The sequence below is a fragment of the Ailuropoda melanoleuca genome, chromosome 10 (genome assembly GCF_002007445.2).
Source record: "Ailuropoda melanoleuca isolate Jingjing chromosome 10, ASM200744v2, whole genome shotgun sequence".
Classification (NCBI taxonomy): Eukaryota; Metazoa; Chordata; class Mammalia; order Carnivora; family Ursidae; genus Ailuropoda; species Ailuropoda melanoleuca.
In genome coordinates, this window is record NC_048227.1 from 56637195 (window position 1) to 56651459 (window position 14265).

The window sequence follows — 14265 nt, forward strand, 5'->3', positions numbered from 1 at the left end:
ATGACCTAGTCTTGGAAGTGAGATATCATCATTTGTGTGAGAGGAAACTATACAAAGGCATAAATACCAGGAGGAGAGGGTAGTAGGAAACGTCCTGGAGGACATTCTCTTTATCCTCACCTACTGCTTTATTCCTTTAAAATAAAATAAAAAGGGGTGCCTGGGTGGCTCAGTTGGTTAAGCATCTGCCTTCAGCTCAGGTCATGATCCCAGGGCCCTGGGATCGAGTCCCACATCGGGCTCCCTGCTCAACGGGAAGACTGCTTCTCCCTTTGTCTCTGTCTTTCCCCCCTGCTTGTGCTGGCTCTCTCTCTCTCTGTCTTTCAAATAAATAAATAAATTCTTTAAAAAATAAATAAGATAAATATAAAATATATATATATTTTAGTAGTCAAGAAAATGAAATAAATTGAAGAATTATTCAGATTTAGACCTATATATAAGGTTGGAGGTGAATTTTTCTGTCTTTGAATTTATCCAGACTTGGGCACACCTGAGCTTCTGTTGTAATTATCTCATAATATCTATTAGAGCTTTAGCAGCGCTTATTCCTCTTCAAGGATAGTTGCAAAGTTAAAAAAGAAGACACCCTGCCAGGGGCGCCTGGCTGGCTCATTCAGTTAAACGTCTGCCTTCGGCTCAGGCCATGATCCCCTGGGTCCTGGGATTGAGCCCCGCGTTGGGCTCCCTGCTCAATGGGGAGTCTGCTTCTCCCACTCCCTCTCTCTCTGCCTCTCCCCTCTGCTCATGCTTTCTCTCTCTCTCAAATGAATAAATAAAATCTTTTAAAAAGAAGAAGAAAAAGAAGAAGAAGAAGAAGAAGACGACGATGACGACACCCTGCCAAGCAAGCTTGTAGGAATTTATAATCCAAAATAGGGGTCAGCAAATTTTGTCTGTAAAGTGCAGATAGTAAAGTATTTTAGGCACTGCCAACCATCCAGTCTCTGTTGCAGCTGTTTAATTCGGCCATTGTAGCACTAAAGCAGCCATAGAGACTTCTGAATTACAGTTACCATGTGGTTGTTCCAATAAAACTTTATTTATAAAAACAAGTTCTGGGCCGGATTTGGCTTAGAGGCCATAACTTGCTAACCCCTGATCTAAAAAGAAAACTATAGAATACTAAGTCAGAAGCTTCCATCTAGAATCAGTGTAAAAGATAAAAGACTTACTTTTCTCTACCAGTTTCTCTATCAGTTTCATTTTATGGGTTTACTGATTTGTTCTATAAAATGTGTGTAGGTAATAAAAAGGAGCTATAGGAGGTATAAAAAGACACAGAACACTGAATAATGAAACAGTGAATGGAATCAGGCTACCCTTTAGTTATTTGCATTCTATTCCCTTATTGAAGTGGAATAAATGATTTTTGAAATCATGCACAGTAGGCAATAAGACAAAATCATTCCCTAGTCAACTTCTGTGCTCTCCTGTCCCCCGCCCCAATCTAGCTGCCACTCCTGCAGAATTACCTTTCAATGATTGCTTTTTATTTTTTTAGAAGATTTTTATTTATTGATTTGACAGAGATAGAGACAGCCAGCGAGAGAGGGAACACAAGCAGGGGGAGTGGGAGAGGAAGAAGCAGGCTTCCAGCAGAGGAGACTGACGTGGGGCTCGATCCCAGAACGCCGGGATCATGCCCTGAGCCAAAGGCAGACGCTTAATGACTGAGCCACCCAGGCGCCCCTCAATGATTGCTTTTTAATTCTCTGACAGGCGTCAAAACAGATGTTGAGTGCCTTAAACAGAGTGAAGTTCCCTGCAAGTATTTTTTTTTCCTTCCAAATTATTAAAACAAGTGGTGTCTTGGAAAATATCCAAGAAAAAAATTGTGACTCTCATGAGATAATTGACAAGAACCTGGGGTGCTCTAAAATCTAGGTTGGGAATTATTGGCCTAGGGAATTGGGAAAAAGAAATTGAGACTGGCAGGTAAAAATCTGTGCATTAATATTTTATTAGATTATGCTAAAAGTTCTGTTCCATCATCTGGGTTTTACCTTCTGCTACTGCCACTCAAAAATCCTTATTATTTAGACTTCCCTGAGGAGCCTATTAAGAGTTTTACAACTTTTTTTTTGTTAATTTTTTCATTATAAGAAAATGTATAACAGTTGTGGAAAATACAGAAAAGAATATAAATTATTCATAATCCAACTAGCTAGAAATGACCCCTATTAAGTTTTTAGTCTGCTTCCTTTCCATATGTTCTTGGATATTTAACATAGTTGATATACAATTTTTATCCTATTTTTCTTTATTTTTTTATTTAAGATTTTACTTATTTGAGAGAGAGTGAGGGAGAGAGAGAGAGAGAGCATGAGCTGGGGGGAGAGGCAGATGTAGAGAGAGAAGCAGACTCCCCGCTGAGCAGGAAGACTGACATGGGGCTCGATCCCAAGACCCTGAGATCACGACCTGAGCCAAAGGCAGACGCTTAACCAACTGAGCCACCCAGGCACCCTTATCCTACTTTTCAGTCTGCCATTGTATCATAGGCTTTACTTAATGATCCAGAGGATAAATGGCACTCTACAATGTGGACGTTCCATATCTTAGTAATTAATTACCCAAATTAGTTGAGTTGCTTGAAAATTTGTTGTCATAAATAACATTGCCATAAACATCTTGTAAATAACTCTTTGAAGACGTCTTTGATTATTTCCTTATAAACATTGTGTAGGGGTAGAATCCCAGGGTGTGGGTATATTAACATCTTGTCTCTTGATGAGTACTAATAAATTGCTTACTAAAAGGCTATAGCAATTAATATATCCCCCAGTAGAATGTAAAAGCATTGAGCATTATTAATTTTAAAATTGTATCTATTGTTACTTTAATTTGCATATTTTTGTTACTAATGAGATTGGGAAAATACATTCGTTAACCTTTGCTTTCTTCCTTTAAAAATTATTCATTTTCCTTGCCCATTTTACTGGGTTTGCTAATATTTTTCTTATATATTTCTATGGTTTCTTTATCCAGCATGGCTCTTAAGCTATTGTTGGATGTTTTGTCAAAAATATTTTCTTGGCTTGTCATTGCCTTTTATTTAAAACAAAGTATGAAAAATTAAAAATTTTGCCTAGGAAAATTACCAGTATTTTTCTTTTTTATTTCTTCCATTGCTTTTAATCTTAAGAAATCATTTCCCATCCTATATTATCTTCGACCATGCCTTATTAGGCCTTCTAACTTCTTAGTGATTTTATGTTTTTCCATTTAATTCTTTCAGCCACCCGGAGTTAATTTTGATATAACTTTGCCAGGATCTAAAGGAATGCATGGTATAGACACATACAGTCCTCTTTAACTCACAGGCTGCTCTTTAGGTCTCCCATTGTTCTTGGCTTTACTTCAGGGTTTCTTATTACCTGAGGCAGCATTTTTCATCTTGGGACTTTTGGTGTCTGGAGTGCCCTGTGTGGCAAAGTGCCTGCATTCTTTTCATTTCTCTTTCTTCCCTCCACAAGGCTTAGTAATACTAGCAACTCCACTCAGACTAGCCTGGGCCCATACCTCCTTGGAGGAAGCTGGCACATTCTGGGTTTCATTTAAAAGATACTCAGAAGGCTCACTTCCCTAAAGATGTCTTCTCTGAGTTTTTGTTGATGCCAGATAATCCTGCTATTTCTTCTCTTTGCATTGAACACTGCCCTCTCCCAGAGGACTTTCTGAAAAATGCATGTTCACCTCAGCAGATACCAGAGTGTGTTAGTCTCCTGTGGTTGCCGTACCAAAGTACCACCATGTTGTGTCTGGAAACAACAGAAATGCATTCTCTCACCGTTCTGGAGGCTTGGCGTCCATCCTCCCTCTGATGGCTCCAGGGAGGAGACTTCCCTGCCTCTTCCCAGCTGCTGGTTGCTGCCAGCAATCCTTCTGTTTGTTGGCTGGCAGCTGTGTCTCTCCAGTCCCTGGCTCCACCGTCCCACAGCCTTCTTCCCTCTGTATCTGCATGTATCTGAGTTTTTGTGTCCAGATTTCCCTTTCTTATAAGGACACCAGTCATTGGATTAAGGCCCACCTGAATCCAGTATAACTTCATCTGAATTTAACTGATTACATCTGCAAAGACCCTATTTCAAATAAGGTTACATTCTGAGGCTGTAGGGGAACATGAATGTTGGGGGATGTTATTGATCCCAGTACACACAGTAAGTGAATAGTACTCTCCCATTATTTAGTTTTATTAGATCACATCTCTGTTTAACAGTTGATATGCGGCCACAAGAAAATCCTGGGATTCTCTGTGAGGAGGCAAAGGGAGAAAACACGGAGAGTCAGGGTGTGGGAGGCATATGGAAGCAATGTCAGATCCCACCCCTGTGCCTATCACTGGTCCTATAACAAGATAAAATTAAATCCATATGTGTTTTGCTTTCTCAGGAATTTGTTTGCATTTGAAGTGGAGAATCCAAGTGTTTAGTTAGGTTGATCAGTATCTTCCTTTTCTATTAGTAACACATATAAACTAGTTGATGGTTAAGTGAAAGGATAAAATAAGTAATCCAGGGGCACCTGGATGGCTCAGTCAGTTAAGCTTCTGACTTTGGCTCAGTTCGTGATCTCAGGGTCCTGGGATCCAGCCCCGCATCAGGCTCCCTGCTCAGCTGCGAGTCTGCTTCTCCCTCTGCCCCTCCCTCTGCTTGTGCCTGCACTCACTCTCTCTCTCTCTCAAATAAATAAAATCATTGAAAAAATGAGTAATCCATTGGAATGATTCAGGTGATGGTTCGATGTCAAATCTTTTTGGTTTTCAAAAAATACATAATATAAATTAATGGTAATTGCAAGTATATGATTTTCTCATATTTGAAATCCACTGACATGAGTTGTAACTGCTAAATTTGGGAGGAAGAGAAAATATTTCACTTTGACTATTTCCTAAATAGAGGGAAACCCTAAGATTCTATTATTTTAAAGGGAAGAAATGATGACAGATTGGGGAATTCATTTTGCTAATAACAACATTTTGATTCTTTTTAGTAAAAGGCGATTGTAGAAGCTGAAAAAATGCCAGTAGCCTTTTTCTTCCATTATAAGTAATATGGCAAATAAAAAAATCTTAATGAAATTTGTATATCTATTGATTAATTTTATGAATTGCTCATTTTTGAGAAATGTGTGATATGTCCCACTATTATCTGGTTTATAAAACACAAGTTTATTTCCTTTTTGAAATATTGGCAATATTTAAAAATTTTTTATTAAAAGCAGTATGAAATATTTTTAAATGAAGAAAAAGAATATAGTTGTTCTTTCTTCTGTTAGCTTGTTCCTGATATCCACAAGTATTGTGAGAGTTCCTACGTTCATCCTGAGTGCAGAAGTAAAGGTCTCCTAGGTGCACACAGCTTGTTGAAACACACATCCTCATTCTACCTGTGAGATGACACTCCCTGCTTTAAAATTCTATTAAACACAATAAATACTTTCCTGGAGTAGAAGGCTTTGTGGTTTAGTGATTCAACTCTTTCTCAGTGCTAGAAGCCTGGGTCCTCAATCAGTGCCACAAGAAAAAACTTGTTTTATGTCATCCCTGATCAAAAAAAAAAAAAAAAAAAGGTGTGTGTCGGGGGGGGGTGTGCCCGGCTGGCACACTCAGTTGAGTCAAAACTCTTGGTTTTGACTCAGGTGGTGATCTCAGGGTCATGGGATCAAGCCCCAAGTCGGGCTCTACACTGGGTGCAGAGCCTGCTTGAGATTCTCTCTCTCCCCCTCCCACTGCCCCTCCCACTTGTGCGCTCTCTCTCTCTAAAATAAATAAATAAATCTTTTTTTAAAAGAGGCATTTATTTTATGCCCACTGAGTAACTGAGTACAGGTTATAGGTCTAGAAGACAATATGGTCTAAAAAGCTCCTAAAAAGCCCATAACCGAAATGAAAAAATAATGCACAGAAAAGCCCGATACGAACACTTAACAAATAATGCTAGGTTGGACCTTATTTGACTGGTTTTGACCTGTAAAAATGTTACTTCACATCATTCAGCCTAAAAGTTCACAACCAGTTACTGGCACACACCTGAACTCTGCGCGTCCTGTCCGTGCGGAGCTGTTGCGCACAGAGGCCCGTCCGCAGCTTAGGAAGCGCGGGCCGGCGGCGTTTCCCTGGGAGAACTGCACGATTATGCGGCCACGGCCGCCTCTTTGCTTCTGCACCCCACCCCACCCCACCCCCGCCTCTCCTTCGGCGACATTACTTTCACATGTGGGGATTTTCTTTCCTCCTAAGCGTATCCTCACTTTATTTGGAATACTTTCCTCTTCCTCTCTGCTCTTGGCCAAAGGAAAATCTCTCCCTTCTCCCTCACTTCCCTTCCTTCCTTTTTTCTTTGTATTCTTTCTGTCTCTTTCCGTTCTACCGTGAATCATGGTCACGTAGTTGATGGCTGTAAGGCCCAGGAGCAAAGTTAGTGATACATTCATATGAGGAAAAGAGAAAACTATAAATTTTGTTGTGAAACAGTAATAGTCTAGATCTGGTAACAATAAAAGCCCTATAAAGTCACTTTATAATCTCTGGAAAGTTCTCTAACCATTAACTCTTTTTAATTGAATGTGCTTTTTCTCAATAATCCCTATCCCAAAAAGAAAATAATCTGTACTTGAGAGAAAGAAATACTGTTTCTTTTTTTTTTTTAAGAGTTTATTTATTTGAGAGAGAGAGCACGTGCGTGCACAGAGCAGGGAGGGAGGGGCAGAGGGAGAAGCAAACTCCCCGCTGAGCAGGAAGCCCGATGTGGGGTTCCATCCAGGACCCAGGGATCATGACCTGAGCCGAAGGCAGATGCTTAACCGACTGAGCCACCCAGGCACCCCAAGAAATACTATTTCTAAGGCTGTTTTATTGCTTTCTTGTTTTTTTAAACCAATATCAATAATTCTATAATTCATATTAGCAATTTCTTTTTCTTTCTTTCTTTCTTTCTTTCTTTCTTTCTTTCTTTCTTTCTTTCTGCTCTGGTGTACTATTTTAGCTACATGAAATCGACTTGTCATGTAGCTTATCTGGGAATTAAACTACCATTTATAATATTGTATTTATGAGTTAGTAAGTCAGTTACCTTTTAAAAAGTTTTGGAATACAACCTTTCGGTCATTTGGGATTTCCTTTAGTACAAACTGGATACCTACGGGGGAAAGAAACACAAGATTCATTATAATGTAGTGTACTGGAGGAAATGAATTTTGAAATTAGACTTAATAGAATTCGATAGCCAGAGATTGCCAAGAGGAGAAGGGAAAGAATTAATAGGAAACCTGAGCAAAAAATAAATAATGAAACCAGTTGTGCATAAGGGAAGAGCAAACAAATCTCTCTGACCACAACTGAGGGAAGAATGGTTGGAGCGGCAGTGGGTTACTCCTTAGAGGGGAATTCGGAGCTTGTTACTAGCATCTCTGTAAAGACAAATTTATTAAGCTAGATAGAGAGTAGTGACAACTTCTTACACCATAGAGGAATTCAATTCATGGGAGCCAAGAGTAGAAATATCAGTCTATTCTCAGATTCAGCTTCTCATTGTCATCAATAAGCAAATCTGTATTCCTGATGCATCCGTAATATGTTTTGCATTATTACTTCTTGTTAGAAATGATTTTTAATTAGAGTTTTCTTTTATAACATTAGCACCATTTAAAAATATTAATTGAATTGGTCATTAAGTAAATGATGACAATTCTAGTCACTACCAGAGGACATATCTAGGAGACCCTTAAGCAACTCTGGTCTCTTACAAAGTTAGCCTGGCTGGTGCAGGTGGATGGGGGAAGTCAAAGATTAATTCAGGCAATTATGTACTAATTACTGATCATTTTATATTAATCACTGAACACCTGCCAGGTATTTGGAAACTGAGGAAGCCAAACATGATGAGATTGACAGATGAAACAGATGAAATTGGAAACTAATGTAAAAACTAACATCCATAAGAATTATTTTGAAAAGGTAAAAAAAAAGAAAGACTCATTCTTATATTTTAAAATAATTTCTTTAGTTTCCTACTATCGTCAAAGGGCATTTACTGTAAGTGCTATATTGTGTGTGAAAATGTTTTATATGTCTTACAAGTAACATTTAAAGACTCAATCCTCACTTCTAGGTTTATATGATTTATAGACCACTGTATAGTAAGAATATATTGAGTAGAGCCTTTAAATCTCTGAATTATAGCTCTGAGAATATTGAGAGTACCTAATTTGTAGGAAAGTAGATATCTGTGAGTTCAGGAAATATAGTAAATGCTGAAAATTTTTGATACAAGGAACAATTACACAATCTTTTTGCACAATTACAAATTTATCTTGAAACTTTTTGCTTCTGAAGTTGTTATAAAGTAATAATGCTTGCAGCAATGCAATTATTATCAAAGCTCAACTTTGGTGAAGATAATTCTTCGAGTGCCTGGAAGGGCTAACTTAGGCAGACAAGTTTGGTACAGGTTCTTTAGGGACCCTAGAGTTTCATAGATTCTTACTAATTGTGGTTGGCACCGAGTCAGTTTGGATTATTGAGCCAAGGTGTGGCAAAGGTAAACAAAGGAAGCAGGTGATACATACTAAAGGTGCTATAAAGTCAACTTCAAAGTGTGTGACATCACCGTAGACTTCTGGAAAATAATAACAGATGGACCAGCCTAGCTGCAACTATCATGGGTAGGAAGAAGTGCTTTTGAACCAAAGCTTTATACTGACGTTGTTTGAAATAGTCATCAACAGCACTGGCTCCGCAACCAGCTGCTGTCCTCATGAGTCAAACCATCTTTGCGGAAAGGGCTTTGTATTCCCTCACCCAGTAAACCCTGACTGAGCATCTGTGATGTGACAGATGTGGTTACATGCCATGGCAAAAACAGAGAGAATCATACACACGAGCTCCCTAAGGAGCTTGCTCTCTGAGATAAAAGAACTTACTCTGTGAGAGCAAGAGCCATCAATGATCATAACGAGAGCCAATATAGCAAAACCACCTGTAATGTAGGGTGTTTAAGGGAGCTTTGTTTGAAAAGGTAGACTGGGTCCAGAAGATGGAAGAGCTTCCATGCTGGACTATTTATTCTATACCCAGGGCCCACCCATCTGATGGTTTTCAAATAAGAGAATACACTAGAAAGATCAATCTGTTTGTGGTGTTAGAGCGGGTTGGAGGATGCAGAAGAGAGGAGGTAGCAGAGGATAGCTGGAAAACTCTCGAAACTGAAAAGATAATGAAGTTTGGGAGTAGGATAATGGTCAGTTGAATGGACGAGGGTTTCAGGTATTTCTACCCCATCACTTCTTCCTCCAAAGGATTTACAGTTTATATCCAATTAACAATGTAAAGGTGAAGATTAGAAAACTAAAATATATAATGTGATATAAAATAATAATGTGATAAGACCAGAAAGACAATTACTTAACAGAATTATGCACTCACAAAGTTCTGTATCATTACTAAAATTGATTCACGATCAGATACACAGTCCTCATTGTCTGAAAGACAGCAAGTGAGGAAAAGAAAAGCTTTTTTTGGCACTTAAGAAGGAGGGAAATTTCTCCTTTCGGGCCCCATAGAGACTATTAAGTAGGATGGTGGCTAACACCCTTCTCAGCTTCCCTGCAATGTGTCTGACAAAGAGTTCTTATGTGGCTGAGGCTTTAGTGTCTCTCAAAGCAAGCTCAGGTGTGGTAACAAAGGAGCGCTTGACCAGTGATCAGAGGTGGGGCGATGGGAGCAGGAGAGCCCAGGATGACTCCCCAGGGTTGTCCATGGTGATTTAGGGTCAGTTTTCTACACTCGTACCTATAATCATTTTCTTCTTGCTTCTTGCCTGCCCCACGGTAATATAATCACCGCTAGCTTTGTTTTGTGTTGCAAATTTTAAAAACTCTCTCTTGCATTATTAATTTGTTATTTATGAGCTTGGGAAGGTCATTAGACAGTCTTTCTCTGTGGATTAGATATGCCATCAATAGAAAAGCTACATTTGCTCTTCTCTGCCATTAGGTTATAGGAACTTGGGTAGCCTTAAAAGGAAAATACCAACAATCAAGAAAATTTCTTTTACATTTTAACAATGAAATTGTCCAGCTTGAATGTTTTGAAGAGAAATTGAAAAAAATACCATGATCTTTGGTTCCTCCAAGTGAGTGAATGTCCAATCATGCATGAAACATGAGTCCCCTACTGAACGTGAGCCCCTCCGTGAGACACAGACCTCGGTTTGTCAGTTGTCCTGGCGTTTGGGACAGTTATTCCCAGGCTGTTTTGGTCCCTCATCCTCTTTGCTCTTGCCCAGAATGAGATCCTTCCTTCCTCTGGGAACACCAGTAATGAAGCCAAACTTTGTTGAGCCCAGCCTGGCTCTGGGTTGGCTTCATAGTTTCTTGGTCATGGAGAGTGATCCCAGATGACCAAAATTTGCATATTATTGGTTCTGAGATAGCTTGATTCAATTTCACACACTCCATAGTACCCAAAGCCTAGACTTCACACAATGGAATGATCATGGCAAAGGTCCCCAGGCTTTGTCGGAGAGAAGATGATCTGCATTCCAGTGGTCAGATATGAGGGGAACTTGGACATTCCGCCCCACACAGCACATTGGGAGATGGCCCCCAGCCTTCAAGCTGCCATTTAAAACATTGAGGGTCCCAGGAGGATGAAGGCTGACTGGACCAGAGAGTGTTACTTTTTATAGAAACATTAAAAAAAAACAAAAAAAGGATGAGTAGACGGATGATCTTTGCAACCAGTAGATGGCAGAGTTTCCGCGTTAAAGCTATTACCATTTGCCGGTGCTCAATACTTCTATTAATGTCGGAGTAATCTTTACGTAGCTAAAACTCCGAGGATGTTTTGGATTTTTAAAACTTGAATGAATATAGAAAGTTAGATTTCTATCTCCAGCCAACTGTGATCATGAAACTCATCTGCTGAGAATTTGAAATTAGTGTCTGAACTGGGAGCCAGGTGGGTTCTGTACTCCCATTTCTGCCATTCTTGTTTCTATATCATTTCACAGTTGAGCCTGATAAATACGCCAGCTCAAAGTAACATCTGTATGACGCCTAGTAAGCTGTTATGCAGGGAACGTTAACTGACATTCGTATGCAGAATTAGAATAGCTCGTACTTACTGAGTATGTGCTAGTACTAAGCTACTGAGCATCAGCTAATTTTAATGAGCATCAGCTAATTCAATTCTCATGACAGTCTGGTTATGATCCCTGTTTTGCAGATGAGGGAGCTGAGGCTCAGAGAAGTTATGTAACTCGCCAAGGTCACATGCTAATGGCAGGGTTGGTATGACCTGAAATCTGTGTGTATCACAGCTCTATTTCATCTCCTATTCAGCTGAGAAAAATAGAAGTCTGACTATGACATTGCTTCCGAAAGAAACACCATTCTGTAAAGCTAATACCCTTGGCTTCCAAGGTAAATAAATGTGGTATTTTATCTGTTTGTCTTCTGGAGTTAGGACAGATTTACGTGGCCTTGTGGTGACCCCGTCATTATTTGCCTCTTGGTGAGCCTTGGTATAGAAGTCAGACTTCGGAACCGTGCACCTGGGGCATCAGCAGGCCCCCAGTTCTGTCAGCCTCATGGTTTCTCAGAGCCATTGTCTCTTCAAATCTGCAGTGAGGGGACTGCGCCAGGTAATCTCGAGGACCTTTTCAAGTCTAGAATGTTCTGATGGTGTGTGTCCACAATCTGAGCTGCTCAGGAAATGGTAGCTCTCTACCGTTTAGAGGTCGCAGCAGAAAAATACTACATAGACTGTTAGCTTGTTAGCAAATTACAAGTTTCTTTCTTTCTTCATGGCCAGGAAACTTCCGTAGCTGTACAGCCACTGCCTTGATTCAAAAGAGTGGTTCTAATACCCGGTGTTTTAAGCTCTCATGAGGAAGTCATTCAATGCGGCGGGAAGCCCCTTCAGGAACTTCGAAATCCCAGTTCCAAGGCACAGAACACATGGAGAGTTCTTCGAGTAGACAATAGATGGCGGCACAGCGTCAGTTTGCACCCTGCCGCTAAACCTACGCCTTTCGCGTCACGTTTTATTGTTTTACCCGTACATTATCTCTGAAGCAGGAACTACTAGATAAGGAGGGGCACCTGGCTGGCTCTGTCCCTAGAGCACGACTCTTCATCTCGGGGTCGTGAGTTCAAGCTCCACGTTGGGTGTAGAGCCTACTTTAAAGGAAGAAGGAAAAGAATTGTCAGATAAAGACACTCCTTTAACTCGCTTTATATTGGGCTACAGGTATTAAAATGCTTGAGGGGCAACTTGATGAAATAGATCAAATTAGGAAAACCTGAAGCAGATTTATAGGAAGCAAATGAGGCTTATGTTTCAAGGGCCACTCCCAAGGCTTTAGGAGAGGTCCCAATGTTATAAAGTTTGAAAAAGATATCTTGTTTTCTTAAAGAGCCCCCCCTCACTTATATAAGCTTCAAGCACACAAAGCTTGGATTTGTCTGGAAATAGCACTGTGGCTTTTAACTTAGGAAAGGGTGGACAATCTTGCCATTCTTAATGTTCTACCAGCTTCATCTCCAGGGAAAAGGGCAATCTGGTTTTTAAAACCAAGCCAAATAAAAAGGAAACAGAATAATTGGATGAGCTGGCCAATGTTCCACTTATTAATGAGTCTGAGTTAAGTGAAGGAGTTAACACTGAAACTCTTTCATTTCTGGCAACAGAGCTGTGCTAAAATGAGGAAAGCACAGATTATAATTAGCAAATTAATACATTATCCCGTGCTAAAACTCCAGATCAGTATGATAGTGTGTGGGGGATTTTATTTTATTTTGTCTTTTTTTTTTTTAACTGAAGAGATAGTGTCCTTCATAAGAGACCAGTAGCGACTATTCACAAAGAAAACTGTACTTCCATTTACAAATCTTAACTTTCTCACCAGAGAGTCAAGCTCAGCGTTTCTTAGGACTACCTATGGCCTACCTGGGAGTTAAACTAAAATTTACCCTTTGGAAAAGAAAAATTAACCAACTTTCCTATTGGCCTTTCCCTTTACAAACATCGCTTACTAAGGTTGGCTTGTAGGCCAGGGTGATTTATCTCGTCTTGCTCCGTGTATAACTATTATTCAGAATAATAGTGCCCCCCTAAGAGCCCCTATGTCCACTAGGCCTTAATACGCTTGAGGGCAGATGGTGGGATTGTCCATCTGTGTACCTCGACATATGACACACAAAGAGATATAAAAATGCTTGCTGAAAGAATGAAGCTAAGTGTTGTTAAAAAGTTAACCACGTGGCCTAGGGACCCTCCAGCATGATTCTGTGTCTATTATATCTGCATAATATATTGTGAAGATTGGTTTCAGCAGACAAACTTGTATAATAAGTTTGCTGTGTGTACAAGTTCCGTGTCTGACACTCTAGAGAGGAACTAGAAATGCTCGTGGGGTGGCCTGGGCATCTGGGGTTGAGTGAGAAGTTGTCCTGAAGTTGAGCTCTGCTTGTGAAGCCCTCCCAGCCCACACATCTCGTGGCCTTCTTTATCTCCCCAACTGAGTCCTGGGGCCAAGTTTGAAATAATGGCACCTGTGACCAGGTGCACAGACCTGCTGCCTGTATCTGGGTCAGGAGGAGAGAGAAGTCAGCCAACACGTCCTCTGCCTCCTCCTCTCAAAGGCAGGTGAAAGGTTATTCGCCATATCACCAACACCCAGAATTTCCTGTTTCAGAATTATGGGCGAAGCAAGCACCATTCCTGGACTATCTGTAGTAGTCCCCCCCTCCCCCCGCATTCCTCTGGCCATTGAGAAACTAAACCTACCTTCTGTTTCTTCTGTGAATTATTAGAGCCTTGGATTTTTAGTTCTCTTTCCACTTCATTAGCATTCTTCACTCAAAGACCTTCTCCTGCTCCAGTAACTTTATTCCAGCCTTAATTATACAGTTAAGAAATGTATCAACGCTTGTATCACTTAGGATGCTCAACTGCAGACACCAGAGAACAGCCAACTCAAAATGGCTTAAAGAATAGAGCATTTATTATGTACTGTAACAAGAACTCTAGAGCTGGGGCAGGTCTGGGATTGGTTAATCCAATTGCTCAACCATATATTCGAAGACTCAAGCTCTCATATTTCTGTCCACTTTCTGCTCCATCTGTTCTCCTTTGGCTAATGCCACGCATGGTTCCAAGATGGCTGTCACATTCATCATATACAGGTATGACACTGGCCTACAAGGAAGAACTAGTTTTTTCTGTAAACCTTCTTTTAAGAGAAAGATCTTCCACTG

General features: G+C 40.2%; 1 protein-coding gene across 1 annotated transcript in view; it reads left to right on the forward strand.

The window, feature by feature from the left end:
• CRYBG1 (crystallin beta-gamma domain containing 1) overlaps window positions 1–14265 on the forward strand; it is a 190842-nt gene that overhangs the window by 63520 nt on the left and 113057 nt on the right. The window lies entirely within an intron of this gene.